This window comes from Carassius gibelio, chromosome B15, assembly GCF_023724105.1.
Source record: "Carassius gibelio isolate Cgi1373 ecotype wild population from Czech Republic chromosome B15, carGib1.2-hapl.c, whole genome shotgun sequence".
In the NCBI taxonomy this organism is placed as follows: domain Eukaryota; kingdom Metazoa; phylum Chordata; class Actinopteri; order Cypriniformes; family Cyprinidae; genus Carassius; species Carassius gibelio.
In genome coordinates, this window is record NC_068410.1 from 17998008 (window position 1) to 18010261 (window position 12254).

A 12254-nucleotide genomic window follows, 5' to 3' on the forward strand; every position below is an offset into this window, starting at 1 on the left:
AACAAACCCAGAGGCTAGCTGGCCACCCCCGAATCAGTTGTCAAAAACACTCTTTTAGGCTGTGCAGAGCCTGGCCGTTGGCCTCTTATCTGGATGCTTTAATCCTCTAAGTGCCCCTCCCTGAGAGAGTGTGTTCAGGTTGGCGCCGTGGCTTAGTTGCTTAAAGCTTGTGTAGTAAATAGGACATACTGAATTCAAATCCCAGCACTGTCTTTGCTGGTAATCAAACACCACCTTGGGTTGTATGGTTTTGCTTTGCGTAATCATGCGGTAAAGAGGAGCGTCAGAGCAACATGCGATTTCATTTGCCAACCACCCCTCAGCTGCTGCCGAACAATTCTGACCCAAGTCAACAACGCAGCAGGGCGCCGTGGCTTAGCTGGTCAAAGCGCTTGTCTTGTAAACAGGCGATCCTGGGTTCGATTCCCAGCGGTGCCTTTTAACAGGTGGCTCTGCTATGTGGGTTCTTTCTGGGAAAGGAAGCCCTTACAGATACTCCGCTTTTCCAACCACATACCAATTGCAGAGACACCCACATATCTTGTCCTTCCCGCTCCCAAAATGCCTGAACTCAATTCAACGCACTGGCACAGCCAGGAAAAAAAGCTCCTCACATGGCTCTGTGGCGCAATGGATAGCGCATTGGACTTCTAGACTGCCAGATGAGGCCATTCAAAGGTTGTGGGTTCGAGTCCCACCAGAGTCGTTGCTTTTGGCTTTCTGTTAATGGCGCTTGGCCAACAAACACATACGCTCTCTGGCCACCCCTCCAGACTTATAAAACTCGAAATCTCACTTTCTTGGAAGCTACGTGCAAGTTGGCGCCGTGGCTTAGTTGGTTAAAGCGCCTGTCTAGTAAACAGGAGATCCTGGGTTCGAATCCCAGCGGTGCCTATGCTGGTGATCAAGTGACGCCTTGGGCTGTGAGGTTTTGCTCTCCGTAAAAAAGGGGGTGCAGAGGAGTGCCAGAGCAGCATGCAATTTAATTTGCGAACCATCCCTCAGATGCTGCCGAACAATGCTGGCCAGAGTCATCTCAGCGATGCAGCATGGCTCAGCTGGTCAAAGAGCTTGCCTTGCAAACAGGTGATCCTTGGTTTAGGACTGCTGCAAGCCTGGAAGGAGCTACTGCACGTGGGGCAGAGTGTAGCGCATTGGGCTTTTAGTCTCCGGTGTGAGGACATATAAAGTTTGTGGGTTCGAGTCAAAACAGATTGGTGACTTCTTGCCTTTTGTTTATCATTAAATTGCACGCTTATGCCCTCTGGCAACAGAAAGTTGTGAAAAATCTCATAAGCTGACCAGCACGTGGACCTTTGTCCTCACCGCTGGATGTTTTGATCAACTAGGTCACCCTCCCAGAGCTGTAGGGCTAGGCTTGGCGCCGTGGCTTAGTTGGTTAAAGCGTCTGTCTCGTAAATAGGAGATCCTGGGTTCAAATCCCAGCGGTGCCTTTAGCGTCCCCTGTGTGCCTCAAGCACGTGCTTTTCTGAGATCGGACTGCAAACAGGGATAGCAAAGGCAGCAGGCGATTGCATTTCCAAACCAGATCCTGATAATGCTGACGATCTTTTGCACAGGTCAACACTTGCTGACAGGCTCTGTGGTACGATAGACAGAAAATTGGACTTCTAGACTGCCAGATGAGGCCATTCAAAGGTTAATTAATGGCACTTGGCCAACAAACCCAGAGGCTAGCTGGCCACCCCCGAATCAGTTGTCAAAAACACTCTTTTAGGCTGTGCAGAGCCTGGCCGTTGGCCTCTTATCTGGATGCTTTAATCCTCTAAGTGCCCCTCCCTGAGAGAGTGTGTTCAGTTTGGCGCCGTGGCTTAGTTGATTAAAGCTTGTGTAGTAAATAGGACATACTGAATTCAAATCCCAGCACTGTCTTTGCTGGTAATCAAACACCACCTTGGGTTGTATGGTTTTGCTTTGCGCAATCATGCGGTAAAGAGGAGCGTCAGAGCAACATGCGATTTCATTTGCCAACCAAAAAAGCTCCTCACATGGCTCTGTGGCACAATGGATAGCGCATTGGACTTCTAGACTGCCAGATGAGGCCATTCAAAGGTTGTGGGTTCGAGTCCCACCAGAGTCGTTGCTTTTGGCTTTCTGTTAATGGCGCTTGGCCAACAAACACATACGCTCTCTGGCCACCCCTCCAGACTTATAAAACTCGAAATCTCACTTTCTTGGAAGCTACATGCAAGTTGGCGCCGTGGCTTAGTTGGTTAAAGCGCCTGTCTAGTAAACAGGAGATCCTGGGTTCGAATCCCAGCGGTGCCTATGCTGGTGATCAAGTGACGCCTTGGGCTGTGAGGTTTTGCTCTCCGTAAAAAAGGGGGTGCAGAGGAGTGCCAGAGCAGCATGCAATTTAATTTGCGAACCATCCCTCAGATGCTGCCGAACAATGCTGGCCAGAGTCATCTCAGCGATGCAGCATGGCTCAGCTGGTCAAAGAGCTTGCCTTGCAAACAGGTGATCCTTGGTTTAGGACTGCTGCAAGCCTGGAAGGAGCTACTGCACGTGGGGCAGAGTGTAGCGCATTGGGCTTTTAGTCTCCGGTGTGAGGACATATAAAGTTTGTGGGTTCGAGTCAAAACAGATTGGTGACTTCTTGCCTTTTGTTTATCATTAAATTGCACGCTTATGCCCTCTGGCAACAGAAAGTTGTGAAAAATCTCATAAGCTGACCAGCACGTGGACCTTTGTCCTCACCGCTGGATGTTTTGATCAACTAGGTCACCCTCCCAGAGCTGTAGGGCTAGGCTTGGCGCCGTGGCTTAGTTGGTTAAAGCGTCTGTCTCGTAAACAAGAGATCCTGGGTTCAAATCCCAGCGGTGCCTTTAGCGTCCCCTGTGTGCCTCAAGCGCGTGCTTTTCTGAGATCGGACTGCAAACAGGGATAGCAAAGGCAGCAGGCGATTGCATTTCCAAACCAGATCCTGATAATGCTGACGATCTTTTGCACAGGTCAACACTTGCTGACAGGCTCTGTGGTACGATAGACAGAAAATTGGACTTCTAGACTGCCAGATGAGGCCATTCAAAGGTTAATTAATGGCACTTGGCCAACAAACCCAGAGGCTAGCTGGCCACCCCCGAATCAGTTGTCAAAAACACTCTTTTAGGCTGTGCAGAGCCTGGCCGTTGGCCTCTTATCTGGGTGCTTTAATCCTCTAAGTGCCCCTCCCTGAGAGAGTGTGTTCAGGTTGGCGCCGTGGCTTAGTTGCTTAAAGCTTGTGTAGTAAATAGGACATACTGGGTTCGAGTCCCACCAGAGTCGTTGCTTTTGGCTTTCTGTTAATGGCGCTTGGCCAACAAACACATGCGCTCTCTGGCCACCCCTCCAGACTTATAAAACTCGAAATCTCACTTTCTTGGAAGCTACGTGCAAGTTGGCGCCGTGGCTTAGTTGGATAAAGTGCCTGTCTAGTAAACAGGAGATCCTGGGTTCGAATCCCAGCGGTGCCTATGCTGGTGATCAAGTGACTCCTTGGGCTGTGAGGTTTTGCTCTCCGTAAAAAAGGGGTGCAGAGGAGTGCCAGAGCAGCATGCAATTTAATTTGCGAACCACCCCTCAGATGCTGCCGTACAATGCTGGCCAGAGTCATCTCAGCGATGCAGCATGGCTCAGCTGGTCAAAGAGCTTGCCTTGCAAACATGTGATCCTTGGTTTAGGACTGCTGCAAGCCTGGAAGGAGCTACTGCACGTGGGGCAGAGTGTAGCGCATTGGGCTTTTAGTCTCTGGTGTGAGGACATATAAAGTTTGTGGGTTCGAGTCAAAACAGATTGGTGACTTCTTGCCTTTTGTTTATCATTAAATTGCACGCTTATGCCCTCTGGCAACAGAAAGTTGTGAAAAATCTCATAAGCTGACCAGCACGTGGACCTTTGTCCTCACCGCTGGATGTTTTGATCAACTAGGTCACCCTCCCAGAGCTGTAGGGCTAGGCTTGGCGCCGTGGCTTAGTTGGTTAAAGCGTCTGTCTCGTAAATAGGAGATCCTGGGTTCAAATCCCAGCGGTGCCTTTAGCGTCCCCTGTGTGCCTCAAGCACGTGCTTTTCTGAGATCGGACTGCAAACAGGGATAGCAAAGGCAGCAGGCGATTGCATTTCCAAACCAGATCCTGATAATGCTGACGATCTTTTGCACAGGTCAACACTTGCTGACAGGCTCTGTGGTACGATAGACAGCAAATTGGACTTCTAGACTGCCAGATGAGGCCATTCAAAGGTTAATTAATGGCACTTGGCCAACAAACCCAGAGGCTAGCCAAACCCAGAGGCTAGCTGGCCACCCCCGAATCAGTTGTCAAAAACACTCTTTTAGGCTGTGCAGAGCCTGGCCGTTGGCCTCTTATCTGGATGCTTTAATCCTCTAAGTGCCCCTCCCTGAGAGAGTGTGTTCAGGTTGGCGCCGTGGCTTAGTTGCTTAAAGCTTGTGTAGTAAATAGGACATACTGAATTCAAATCCCAGCACTGTCTTTGCTGGTAATCAAACACCACCTTGGGTTGTATGGTTTTGCTTTGCGCAATCATGCGGTAAAGAGGAGCGTCAGAGCAACATGCGATTTCATTTGCCAACCACCCCTCAGCTGCTGCCGAACAATTCTGACCCAAGTCAACAATGCAGCAGGGCGCCGTGGCTTAGCTGGTCAAAGCGCTTGTCTTGTAAACAGGAGATCCTGGGTTCGATTCCCAGCGGTGCCTTTTAACAGGTGGCTCTGCTATGTGGGTTCTTTCTGGGAAAGGAAGCCCTTACAGATACTCCGCTTTTCCAACCACATACCAATTGCAGAGACACCCACATATCTTGTCCTTCCCGCTCCCAAAATGCCTGAACTCAATTCAACGCACTGGCACAGCCAGGAAAAAAAGCACCTCACATGGCTCTGTGGCACAATGGATAGCGCATTGGACTTCTAGACTGCCAGATGAGGTCATTCAAAGGTTTTGGGTTCGAGTCCCACCAGAGTCGTTGCTTTTGGCTTTCTGTTAATGGCGCTTGGCCAACAAACACATACGCTCTCTGGCCACCCCTCCAGACTTATAAAACTCGAAATCTCACTTTCTTGGAAGCTACGTGCAAGTTGGCGCCGTGGCTTAGTTGGTTAAAGCGCCTGTCTAGTAAACAGGAGATCCTGGGTTCGAATCCCAGCGGTGCCTATGCTGGTGATCAAGTGACGCCTTGGGCTGTGAGGTTTTGCTCTCCGTAAAAAAGGGGGTGCAGAGGAGTGCCAGAGCAGCATGCAATTTAATTTGCGAACCACCCCTCAGATGCTGCCGAACAATGCTGGCCAGAGTCATCTCAGCGATGCAGCATGGCTCAGCTGGTCAAAGAGCTTGCCTTGCAAACAGGTGATCCTTGGTTTAGGACTGCTGCAAGCCTGGAAGGAGCTACTGCACGTGGGGCAGAGTGTAGCGCATTGGGCTTTTAGTCTCCGGTGTGAGGACATATAAAGTTTGTGGGTTCGAGTCAAAACAGATTGGTGACTTCTTGCCTTTTGTTTATCATTAAATTGCACGCTTATGCCCTCTGGCAACAGAAAGTTGTGAAAAATCTCATAAGCTGACCAGCACGTGGACCTTTGTCCTCACCGCTGGATGTTTTGATCAACTAGGTCACCCTCCCAGAGCTGAAGGGCTAGGCTTGGCGCCGTGGCTTAGTTGGTTAAAGCGTCTGTCTCGTAAACAGGAGATCCTGGGTTCAAATCCCAGCGGTGCCTTTAGCGTCCCCTGTGTGCCTCAAACGCGTGCTTTTCTGAGATCGGACTGCAAACAGGGATAGCAAAGGCAGCAGGCGATTGCATTTCCAAACCAGATCCTGATAATGCTGATGATCTTTTGCACAGGTCAACACTTGCTGACAGGCTCTGTGGTACGATAGACAGAAAATTGGACTTCTAGACTGCCAGATGAGGCCATTCAAAGGTTAATTAATGGCTCTTGGCCAACAAACCCAGAGGCTAGCTGGCCACCCCCGAATCAGTTGTCAAAAACACTCTTTTAGGCTGTGCAGAGCCTGGCCGTTGGCCTCTTATCTGGATGCTTTAATCCTCTAAGTGCCCCTCCCTGAGAGAGTGTGTTCAGGTTGGCGCCGTGGCTTAGTTGCTTAAAGCTTGTGTAGTAAATAGGACATACTGAATTCAAATCCCAGCACTGTCTTTGCTGGTAATCAAACACCACCTTGGGTTGTATGGTTTTGCTTTGCGTAATCATGCGGTAAAGAGGAGCGTCAGAGCAACATGCGATTTCATTTGCCAACCACCCCTCAGCTGCTGCCGAACAATTCTGACCCAAGTCAACAACGCAGCAGGGCGCCGTGGCTTAGCTGGTCAAAGCGCTTGTCTTGTAAACAGGCGATCCTGGGTTCGATTCCCAGCGGTGCCTTTTAACAGGTGGCTCTGCTATGTGGGTTCTTTCTGGGAAAGGAAGCCCTTACAGATACTCCGCTTTTCCAACCACATACCAATTGCAGAGACACCCACATATCTTGTCCTTCCCGCTCCCAAAATGCCTGAACTCAATTCAACGCACTGGCACAGCCAGGAAAAAAAGCTCCTCACATGGCTCTGTGGCGCAATGGATAGCGCATTGGACTTCTAGACTGCCAGATGAGGCCATTCAAAGGTTGTGGGTTCGAGTCCCACCAGAGTCGTTGCTTTTGGCTTTCTGTTAATGGCGCTTGGCCAACAAACACATACGCTCTCTGGCCACCCCTCCAGACTTATAAAACTCGAAATCTCACTTTCTTGGAAGCTACGTGCAAGTTGGCGCCGTGGCTTAGTTGGTTAAAGCGCCTGTCTAGTAAACAGGAGATCCTGGGTTCGAATCCCAGCGGTGCCTATGCTGGTGATCAAGTGACGCCTTGGGCTGTGAGGTTTTGCTCTCCGTAAAAAAGGGGGTGCAGAGGAGTGCCAGAGCAGCATGCAATTTAATTTGCGAACCATCCCTCAGATGCTGCCGAACAATGCTGGCCAGAGTCATCTCAGCGATGCAGCATGGCTCAGCTGGTCAAAGAGCTTGCCTTGCAAACAGGTGATCCTTGGTTTAGGACTGCTGCAAGCCTGGAAGGAGCTACTGCACGTGGGGCAGAGTGTAGCGCATTGGGCTTTTAGTCTCCGGTGTGAGGACATATAAAGTTTGTGGGTTCGAGTCAAAACAGATTGGTGACTTCTTGCCTTTTGTTTATCATTAAATTGCACGCTTATGCCCTCTGGCAACAGAAAGTTGTGAAAAATCTCATAAGCTGACCAGCACGTGGACCTTTGTCCTCACCGCTGGATGTTTTGATCAACTAGGTCACCCTCCCAGAGCTGAAGGGCTAGGCTTGGCGCCGTGGCTTAGTTGGTTAAAGCATCTGTCTCGTAAACAGGAGATCCTGGGTTCAAATCCCAGCGGTGCCTTTAGCGTCCCCTGTGTGCCTCAAGCGCGTGCTTTTCTGAGATCGCACTGCAAACAGGGATAGCAAAGGCAGCAGGCGATTGCATTTCCAAACCAGAATCTGATAATGCTGACGAACTTTTGCACAGGTCAACACTTGCTGACAGGCTCTGTGGTACGATAGACAGCAAATTGGACTTCTAGACTGCCAGATGAGGCCATTCAAAGGTTAATTAATGGCACTTGGCCAACAAACCCAGAGGCTAACCAAACCCAGAGGCTAGCTGGCCACCCCCGAATCAGTTGTCAAAAACACTCTTTTAGGCTGTGCAGAGCCTGGCCGTTGGCCTCTTATCTGGATGCTTTAATCCTCTAAGTGCCCCTCCCTGAGAGAGTGTGTTCAGGTTGGCGCCGTGGCTTAGTTGCTTAAAGCTTGTGTAGTAAATAGGACATACTGAATTCAAATCCCAGCACTGTCTTTGCTGGTAATCAAACACCACCTTGGGTTGTATGGTTTTGCTTTGCGCAATCATGCGGTAAAGAGGAGCGTCAGAGCAACATGCGATTTCATTTGCCAACCACCCCTCAGCTGCTGCCGAACAATTCTGACCCAAGTCAACAATGCAGCAGGGCGCCGTGGCTTAGCTGGTCAAAGCGCTTGTCTTGTAAACAGGAGATCCTGGGTTCGATTCCCAGCGGTGCCTTTTAACAGGTGGCTCTGCTATGTGGGTTCTTTCTGGGAAAGGAAGCCCTTACAGATACTCCGCTTTTCCAACCACATACCAATTGCAGAGACACCCACATATCTTGTCCTTCCCGCTCCCAAAATGCCTGAACTCAATTCAATGCACTGGCACAGCCAGGAAAAAAAGCACCTCACATGGCTCTGTGGCACAATGGATAGCGCATTGGACTTCTAGACTGCCAGATGAGGTCATTCAAAGGTTGTGGGTTCGAGTCCCACCAGAGTCGTTGCTTTTGGCTTTCTGTTAATGGCGCTTGGCCAACAAACACATACGCTCTCTGGCCACCCCTCCAGACTTATAAAACTCGAAATCTCACTTTCTTGGAAGCTACGTGCAAGTTGGCGCCGTGGCTTAGTTGGTTAAAGCGCCTGTCTAGTAAACAGGAGATCCTGGGTTCGAATCCCAGCGGTGCCTATGCTGGTGATCAAGTGACGCCTTGGGCTGTGAGGTTTTGCTCTCCGTAAAAAAGGGGGTGCAGAGGAGTGCCAGAGCAGCATGCAATTTAATTTGCGAACCACCCCTCAGATGCTGCCGAACAATGCTGGCCAGAGTCATCTCAGCGATGCAGCATGGCTCAGCTGGTCAAAGAGCTTGCCTTGCAAACAGGTGATCCTTGGTTTAGGACTGCTGCAAGCCTGGAAGGAGCTACTGCACGTGGGGCAGAGTGTAGCGCATTGGGCTTTTAGTCTCCGGTGTGAGGACATATAAAGTTTGTGGGTTCGAGTCAAAACAGATTGGTGACTTCTTGCCTTGTGTTTATCATTAAATTGCACGCTTATGCCCTCTGGCAACAGAAAGTTGTGAAAAATCTCATAAGCTGACCAGCACGTGGACCTTTGTCCTCACCGCTGGATGTTTTGATCAACTAGGTCACCCTCCCAGAGCTGTAGGGCTAGGCTTGGCGCCGTGGCTTAGTTGGTTAAAGCGTCTGTCTCGTAAACAGGAGATCCTGGGTTCAAATCCCAGCGGTGCCTTTAGCGTCCCCTGTGTGCCTCAAGCGCGTGCTTTTCTGAGATCGGACTGCAAACAGGGATAGCAAAGGCAGCAGGCGATTGCATTTCCAAACCAGATCCTGATAATGCTGATGATCTTTTGCACAGGTCAACACTTGCTGACAGGCTCTGTGGTACGATAGACAGAAAATTGGACTTCTAGACTGCCAGATGAGGCCATTCAAAGGTTAATTAATGGCTCTTGGCCAACAAACCTAGAGGCTAGCTGGCCACCCCCGAATCAGTTGTCAAAAACACTCTTTTAGGCTGTGCAGAGCCTGGCCGTTGGCCTCTTATCTGGATGCTTTAATCCTCTAAGTGCCCCTCCCTGAGAGAGTGTGTTCAGGTTGGCGCCGTGGCTTAGTTGCTTAAAGCTTGTGTAGTAAATAGGACATACTGAATTCAAATCCCAGCACTGTCTTTGCTGGTAATCAAACACCACCTTGGGTTGTATGGTTTTGCTTTGCGTAATCATGCGGTAAAGAGGAGCGTCAGAGCAACATGCGATTTCATTTGCCAACCACCCCTCAGCTGCTGCCGAACAATTCTGACCCAAGTCAACAACGCAGCAGGGCGCCGTGGCTTAGCTGGTCAAAGCGCTTGTCTTGTAAACAGGCGATCCTGGGTTCGATTCCCAGCGGTGCCTTTTAACAGGTGGCTCTGCTATGTGGGTTCTTTCTGGGAAAGGAAGCCCTTACAGATACTCCGCTTTTCCAACCACATACCAATTGCAGAGACACCCACATATCTTGTCCTTCCCGCTCCCAAAATGCCTGAACTCAATTCAACGCACTGGCACAGCCAGGAAAAAAAGCTCCTCACATGGCTCTGTGGCGCAATGGATAGCGCATTGGACTTCTAGACTGCCAGATGAGGCCATTCAAAGGTTGTGGGTTCGAGTCCCACCAGAGTCGTTGCTTTTGGCTTTCTGTTAATGGCGCTTGGCCAACAAACACATACGCTCTCTGGCCACCCCTCCAGACTTATAAAACTCGAAATCTCACTTTCTTGGAAGCTACGTGCAAGTTGGCGCCGTGGCTTAGTTGGTTAAAGCGCCTGTCTAGTAAACAGGAGATCCTGGGTTCGAATCCCAGCGGTGCCTATGCTGGTGATCAAGTGACGCCTTGGGCTGTGAGGTTTTGCTCTCCGTAAAAAAGGGGGTGCAGAGGAGTGCCAGAGCAGCATGCAATTTAATTTGCGAACCATCCCTCAGATGCTGCCGAACAATGCTGGCCAGAGTCATCTCAGCGATGCAGCATGGCTCAGCTGGTCAAAGAGCTTGCCTTGCAAACAGGTGATCCTTGGTTTAGGACTGCTGCAAGCCTGGAAGGAGCTACTGCACGTGGGGCAGAGTGTAGCGCATTGGGCTTTTAGTCTCCGGTGTGAGGACATATAAAGTTTGTGGGTTCGAGTCAAAACAGATTGGTGACTTCTTGCCTTTTGTTTATCATTAAATTGCACGCTTATGCCCTCTGGCAACAGAAAGTTGTGAAAAATCTCATAAGCTGACCAGCACGTGGACCTTTGTCCTCACCGCTGGATGTTTTGATCAACTAGGTCACCCTCCCAGAGCTGAAGGGCTAGGCTTGGCGCCGTGGCTTAGTTGGTTAAAGCATCTGTCTCGTAAACAGGAGATCCTGGGTTCAAATCCCAGCGGTGCCTTTAGCGTCCCCTGTGTGCCTCAAGCGCGTGCTTTTCTGAGATCGCACTGCAAACAGGGATAGCAAAGGCAGCAGGCGATTGCATTTCCAAACCAGAATCTGATAATGCTGACGAACTTTTGCACAGGTCAACACTTGCTGACAGGCTCTGTGGTACGATAGACAGCAAATTGGACTTCTAGACTGCCAGATGAGGCCATTCAAAGGTTAATTAATGGCACTTGGCCAACAAACCCAGAGGCTAACCAAACCCAGAGGCTAGCTGGCCACCCCCGAATCAGTTGTCAAAAACACTCTTTTAGGCTGTGCAGAGCCTGGCCGTTGGCCTCTTATCTGGATGCTTTAATCCTCTAAGTGCCCCTCCCTGAGAGAGTGTGTTCAGGTTGGCGCCGTGGCTTAGTTGCTTAAAGCTTGTGTAGTAAATAGGACATACTGAATTCAAATCCCAGCACTGTCTTTGCTGGTAATCAAACACCACCTTGGGTTGTATGGTTTTGCTTTGCGCAATCATGCGGTAAAGAGGAGCGTCAGAGCAACATGCGATTTCATTTGCCAACCACCCCTCAGCTGCTGCCGAACAATTCTGACCCAAGTCAACAATGCAGCAGGGCGCCGTGGCTTAGCTGGTCAAAGCGCTTATCTTGTAAACAGGAGATCCTGGGTTCGATTCCCAGCGGTGCCTTTTAACAGGTGGCTCTGCTATGTGGGTTATTTCTGGGAAAGGAAGCCCTTACAGATACTCCGCTTTTCCAACCACATACCAATTGCAGAGACACCCACATATCTTGTCCTTCCCGCTCCCAAAATGCCTGAACTCAATTCAACGCACTGGCACAGCCAGGAAAAAAAGCACCTCACATGGCTCTGTGGCACAATGGATAGCGCATTGGACTTCTAGACTGCCAGATGAGGTCATTCAAAGGTTGTGGGTTCGAGTCCCACCAGAGTCGTTGCTTTTGGCTTTCTGTTAATGGCGCTTGGCCAACAAACACATACGCTCTCTGGCCACCCCTCCAGACTTATAAAACTCGAAATCTCACTTTCTTGGAAGCTACGTGCAAGTTGGCGCCGTGGCTTAGTTGGTTAAAGCGCCTGTCTAGTAAACAGGAGATCCTGGGTTCGAATCCCAGCGGTGCCTATGCTGGTGATCAAGTGACGCCTTGGGCTGTGAGGTTTTGCTCTCCGTAAAAAAGGGGGTGCAGAGGAGTGCCAGAGCAGCATGCAATTTAATTTGCGAACCACCCCTCAGATGCTGCCGAACAATGCTGGCCAGAGTCATCTCAGCGATGCAGCATGGCTCAGCTGGTCAAAGAGCTTGCCTTGCAAACAGGTGATCCTTGGTTTAGGACTGCTGCAAGCCTGGAAGGAGCTACTGCACGTGGGGCAGAGTGTAGCGCATTGGGCTTTTAGTCTCCGGTGTGAGGACATATAAAGTTTGTGGGTTCGAGTCAAAACAGATTGGTGAC

At 50.2% G+C, this 12254-nt stretch overlaps 27 non-coding genes across 27 annotated transcripts; all 27 read left to right on the forward strand.

Annotated features, from left to right (window-relative positions):
* The first annotated feature begins 364 nt into the window (after positions 1 to 364).
* On the forward strand, positions 365 to 438 carry trnat-ugu (transfer RNA threonine (anticodon UGU)). The gene has a single exon. It is a non-coding gene; the product is annotated as a tRNA-Thr (tRNA).
* Positions 439 to 616: 178 nt separating this feature from the next.
* trnar-ucu (transfer RNA arginine (anticodon UCU)) lies at positions 617 to 706 on the forward strand. Its single transcript is given in 2 exon segments — positions 617 to 653; positions 671 to 706. It is a non-coding gene; the product is annotated as a tRNA-Arg (tRNA).
* Positions 707 to 820: 114 nt separating this feature from the next.
* trnat-agu (transfer RNA threonine (anticodon AGU)) lies at positions 821 to 894 on the forward strand. Its single transcript has one exon. It is a non-coding gene; the product is annotated as a tRNA-Thr (tRNA).
* Positions 895 to 1380: 486 nt separating this feature from the next.
* Positions 1381 to 1454, forward strand: trnat-cgu (transfer RNA threonine (anticodon CGU)). Its single transcript has one exon. It is a non-coding gene; the product is annotated as a tRNA-Thr (tRNA).
* A 557-nt stretch (positions 1455 to 2011) lies between these two features.
* On the forward strand, positions 2012 to 2101 carry trnar-ucu (transfer RNA arginine (anticodon UCU)). Its single transcript is given in 2 exon segments — positions 2012 to 2048; positions 2066 to 2101. It is a non-coding gene; the product is annotated as a tRNA-Arg (tRNA).
* A 114-nt stretch (positions 2102 to 2215) lies between these two features.
* Positions 2216 to 2289, forward strand: trnat-agu (transfer RNA threonine (anticodon AGU)). Its single transcript has one exon. It is a non-coding gene; the product is annotated as a tRNA-Thr (tRNA).
* Positions 2290 to 2775: 486 nt separating this feature from the next.
* trnat-cgu (transfer RNA threonine (anticodon CGU)) lies at positions 2776 to 2849 on the forward strand. The gene has a single exon. It is a non-coding gene; the product is annotated as a tRNA-Thr (tRNA).
* A 553-nt stretch (positions 2850 to 3402) lies between these two features.
* On the forward strand, positions 3403 to 3476 carry trnat-agu (transfer RNA threonine (anticodon AGU)). Its single transcript has one exon. It is a non-coding gene; the product is annotated as a tRNA-Thr (tRNA).
* Positions 3477 to 3961: 485 nt separating this feature from the next.
* On the forward strand, positions 3962 to 4035 carry trnat-cgu (transfer RNA threonine (anticodon CGU)). The gene has a single exon. It is a non-coding gene; the product is annotated as a tRNA-Thr (tRNA).
* Positions 4036 to 4642: 607 nt separating this feature from the next.
* Positions 4643 to 4716, forward strand: trnat-ugu (transfer RNA threonine (anticodon UGU)). Its single transcript has one exon. It is a non-coding gene; the product is annotated as a tRNA-Thr (tRNA).
* A 382-nt stretch (positions 4717 to 5098) lies between these two features.
* Positions 5099 to 5172, forward strand: trnat-agu (transfer RNA threonine (anticodon AGU)). The gene has a single exon. It is a non-coding gene; the product is annotated as a tRNA-Thr (tRNA).
* Positions 5173 to 5658: 486 nt separating this feature from the next.
* On the forward strand, positions 5659 to 5732 carry trnat-cgu (transfer RNA threonine (anticodon CGU)). Its single transcript has one exon. It is a non-coding gene; the product is annotated as a tRNA-Thr (tRNA).
* Positions 5733 to 6322: 590 nt separating this feature from the next.
* trnat-ugu (transfer RNA threonine (anticodon UGU)) lies at positions 6323 to 6396 on the forward strand. Its single transcript has one exon. It is a non-coding gene; the product is annotated as a tRNA-Thr (tRNA).
* A 178-nt stretch (positions 6397 to 6574) lies between these two features.
* Positions 6575 to 6664, forward strand: trnar-ucu (transfer RNA arginine (anticodon UCU)). Its single transcript is given in 2 exon segments — positions 6575 to 6611; positions 6629 to 6664. It is a non-coding gene; the product is annotated as a tRNA-Arg (tRNA).
* Positions 6665 to 6778: 114 nt separating this feature from the next.
* trnat-agu (transfer RNA threonine (anticodon AGU)) lies at positions 6779 to 6852 on the forward strand. The gene has a single exon. It is a non-coding gene; the product is annotated as a tRNA-Thr (tRNA).
* Positions 6853 to 7338: 486 nt separating this feature from the next.
* Positions 7339 to 7412, forward strand: trnat-cgu (transfer RNA threonine (anticodon CGU)). Its single transcript has one exon. It is a non-coding gene; the product is annotated as a tRNA-Thr (tRNA).
* A 607-nt stretch (positions 7413 to 8019) lies between these two features.
* On the forward strand, positions 8020 to 8093 carry trnat-ugu (transfer RNA threonine (anticodon UGU)). The gene has a single exon. It is a non-coding gene; the product is annotated as a tRNA-Thr (tRNA).
* A 178-nt stretch (positions 8094 to 8271) lies between these two features.
* trnar-ucu (transfer RNA arginine (anticodon UCU)) lies at positions 8272 to 8361 on the forward strand. Its single transcript is given in 2 exon segments — positions 8272 to 8308; positions 8326 to 8361. It is a non-coding gene; the product is annotated as a tRNA-Arg (tRNA).
* A 114-nt stretch (positions 8362 to 8475) lies between these two features.
* On the forward strand, positions 8476 to 8549 carry trnat-agu (transfer RNA threonine (anticodon AGU)). The gene has a single exon. It is a non-coding gene; the product is annotated as a tRNA-Thr (tRNA).
* Positions 8550 to 9035: 486 nt separating this feature from the next.
* Positions 9036 to 9109, forward strand: trnat-cgu (transfer RNA threonine (anticodon CGU)). Its single transcript has one exon. It is a non-coding gene; the product is annotated as a tRNA-Thr (tRNA).
* A 590-nt stretch (positions 9110 to 9699) lies between these two features.
* Positions 9700 to 9773, forward strand: trnat-ugu (transfer RNA threonine (anticodon UGU)). The gene has a single exon. It is a non-coding gene; the product is annotated as a tRNA-Thr (tRNA).
* Positions 9774 to 9951: 178 nt separating this feature from the next.
* Positions 9952 to 10041, forward strand: trnar-ucu (transfer RNA arginine (anticodon UCU)). The gene is given in 2 exon segments: positions 9952 to 9988; positions 10006 to 10041. It is a non-coding gene; the product is annotated as a tRNA-Arg (tRNA).
* Positions 10042 to 10155: 114 nt separating this feature from the next.
* trnat-agu (transfer RNA threonine (anticodon AGU)) lies at positions 10156 to 10229 on the forward strand. The gene has a single exon. It is a non-coding gene; the product is annotated as a tRNA-Thr (tRNA).
* A 486-nt stretch (positions 10230 to 10715) lies between these two features.
* trnat-cgu (transfer RNA threonine (anticodon CGU)) lies at positions 10716 to 10789 on the forward strand. Its single transcript has one exon. It is a non-coding gene; the product is annotated as a tRNA-Thr (tRNA).
* Positions 10790 to 11396: 607 nt separating this feature from the next.
* trnat-ugu (transfer RNA threonine (anticodon UGU)) lies at positions 11397 to 11470 on the forward strand. The gene has a single exon. It is a non-coding gene; the product is annotated as a tRNA-Thr (tRNA).
* Positions 11471 to 11648: 178 nt separating this feature from the next.
* On the forward strand, positions 11649 to 11738 carry trnar-ucu (transfer RNA arginine (anticodon UCU)). The gene is given in 2 exon segments: positions 11649 to 11685; positions 11703 to 11738. It is a non-coding gene; the product is annotated as a tRNA-Arg (tRNA).
* A 114-nt stretch (positions 11739 to 11852) lies between these two features.
* Positions 11853 to 11926, forward strand: trnat-agu (transfer RNA threonine (anticodon AGU)). The gene has a single exon. It is a non-coding gene; the product is annotated as a tRNA-Thr (tRNA).
* Positions 11927 to 12254: the final 328 nt, after the last annotated feature.